General features: G+C 57.4%; 1 pseudogene; it reads left to right on the top strand.

Annotated features, from left to right (window-relative positions):
- The window catches only part of LOC135171883 (large subunit ribosomal RNA), a 9,420-nt pseudogene that overhangs the window by 3,590 nt on the left and 3,330 nt on the right, over positions 1-2,500 (top strand).

Raw genomic sequence — 2,500 nt, 5'->3', positions numbered from 1 at the left:
AACGCGACGCCACACGTGGGGGTTGGGTCAGGGGGAGTGGGTGGGTATCCCTCGGGAAAGGGACGGTTCGCGGGGTGGGTCGTCGGGTGGGATGGGTGGGTTCCCCCTTTCTGTGGGTCTGCTCCCTCTCTGCTCCTCTTTCGAGGGGAGTCGAGGCGGAGCACTCCTTCAGCGCCTCCACCGGGCCCCGATCCGAGCTCCCCAGCTCGGCGGGAACCGGAGGGCCCCCTCCCAGGGACGGTGCTCAGCGTCCCGAGCTACCCAGCTCGGTGCCGCGGGGAACCGCCCCATCTAATCCTTAATCCTGTTATTCATTCTTTTTCTTGTACTTTTCAGCTTTTCAGCTCTCGCCTTTCGGCACGGCCGGCGACCGTCTCGTCAACCAAACTTCAACCATGGCAGAGCATCTTTGCAAATCTTGTCCGGAGGCTAAACTGCCCCCAATCGGATCTCCGGGGGGGCACAATGATGCGTCCGTCGTGCGGCGAAGTCTGCGCATCGCTTCCCAGCATGCCAGAGGATCTTCTACAGCGGCTACATCGTGGGACCCAAGGAGGGTGGTGCCCTCAAGGGTTCGTAGTCGCCCGCCGTGCGCCGGGGTACTGCCCTCCCGACGAGGGAAAGGTTCCAGCCTTCGTGCTGTCCACGAGGACGTCGAGGACGTCGCAGACAACGCGGGACTGACTGCGCAGCCTAGTCAGCCAACGCCGGGATCTTCAAGAACTTCAACCGGTGAGTCCACTCAATTATTAGGTAGGGTTCGCGAGTGCCACGTTAGTTTAAGTAGGATCGATAGTCATCGCGTCGCGACCGGAGGCTCACCGATACCCCCCGTTCCAATAGGTCATCCTCCCCGTACCCCCGCGATCGAGGGACCGGGCGCGCAACGCGACGTTAGAATACTGCAATTGAACATGTCCCGCTCAATTGCAGTAACCGGGGAGGTCTTCGAGGTAATTCGCAAAGAGCGTCTGGACATATTGTTGCTCCAGGAGCCGTATGCCATTCGTGAGGCGAACACCTGGGCCATCCGCGGCCTAGGAGTCGGAATGCGTATTGCCGCGAGCTCAACGGAGCGACCGTGGGCAGCCGTCGTTGCGTGCAACTCCATCGTGGAGATTGCTTACGTGTCCCAATTAAGTAATGCACATTGCGTTTGTGCTGAAGCCCGCGTCCCCGGTGGATCCTTCTTCGTCGTCTCCAGTTATTTTCAATACTCGGACGACATAGAAATCCACCTGAGGCAGCTTGAAAAGGTTCTCAGCTGTCTCAGGGGTCGCCGCGTTCTGGTGGCGGCCGATTCCAACGCCCAACACTCCCTTTGGAGCCCCAGGACCACTGACCGTGGTGTCCTCCTGGGTGAGCTCATCGAGTCTTTCGGTCTCCGCGTCGCGAATGATGCTAGGCAGGGCCCAACCTTCAGGAGTGCCGCAGGTACGTCGTTCATCGACGTCACACTGGCCACTCCTGGCATGTATAAATTCATACGTGCATGGAGGTTGGAGGACGGGTGGTCCACCGGTGACCACACGTCGATTTTCTTTCGCTTAGCGATCCGGAGTTCCTCACAGCGCGTCAATAAGTCGGGAGTCGGCGAGGGCTCTACCATGCGGTTCAACGTTCGTCGGGCCGACTGGGAAAAGTTCGAGGCGACCCTCGATGAGGAGGCCCGTGAGAAACTCGTGGACCATCCGCTGGATTCTACAGCGGATGTTGAGAGAATGGCAGAAGTACTGGGTGACGTACTCACCAAAGCCTGCCAAGATTCGATGCCGCGCCGCAGACATTACCGTCGCGCGAATCCGTGGTGGACCGAGGAGCTGACCAGCAAACGCAAGCTGGTCAGTCGTCTCCGTAACGGCTACCGAAGGGAGACTAACCCTGACGCGCGAAAAATTAAACAGAATAGGTATCGTGTAGTCCTGCGGTCGTACACCAGGCTACTTAGGACAACTAAAGAAAATAGCTGGCGCGGTTACATAACGACCGAAAGTAATGCGAATCCCTGGGGCTTCCATTATAAATACGCGGCTGATAAATTGCGTGTAGGCACGGTACTCAGCACACTTAGAACCGCGAATGGCACGACACTTACAATGCGTGAGACTGCTGAGGTACTGTTGGACACACACGTACCTGACGATGACCCCAACGAAGACACACCCGAACAGACTGACATCCGTGAACGCGTGAGGAACTTAACGGTCCAGACAGAGGACGCACGAGACTTGACGGACGACCAACTTAAGGGTCTCGTCAAGACCCTTAAGAATGACAAAGCCCCAGGATGCGATTTAGTTGAAGTTAGGGTCCTAAAAGTCGCGGTCATGAGGATGCCTCACATCTTCACGCGACTCTTCAACGCCTGCCTTAAGCATGGCGTTTTCCCCACCGTTTGGAAAGTCGGTACACTTCGTGCTCTCCTCAAAGGAGTTCACAAGGATGTGTCCGACCCCAAATCCTACCGTCCCATTTGCCTCTTGTCGGTTGTCGGGAAATT

The sequence above is a fragment of the Diachasmimorpha longicaudata genome, unplaced genomic scaffold, assembly GCF_034640455.1.
Source record: "Diachasmimorpha longicaudata isolate KC_UGA_2023 unplaced genomic scaffold, iyDiaLong2 ctg00000121.1, whole genome shotgun sequence".
NCBI lineage: Eukaryota > Metazoa > Arthropoda > Insecta > Hymenoptera > Braconidae > Diachasmimorpha > Diachasmimorpha longicaudata.
The sequence above is the reverse complement of the archived record's forward strand: the minus strand, read 5'-3'. Positions and strand labels throughout refer to the sequence as shown.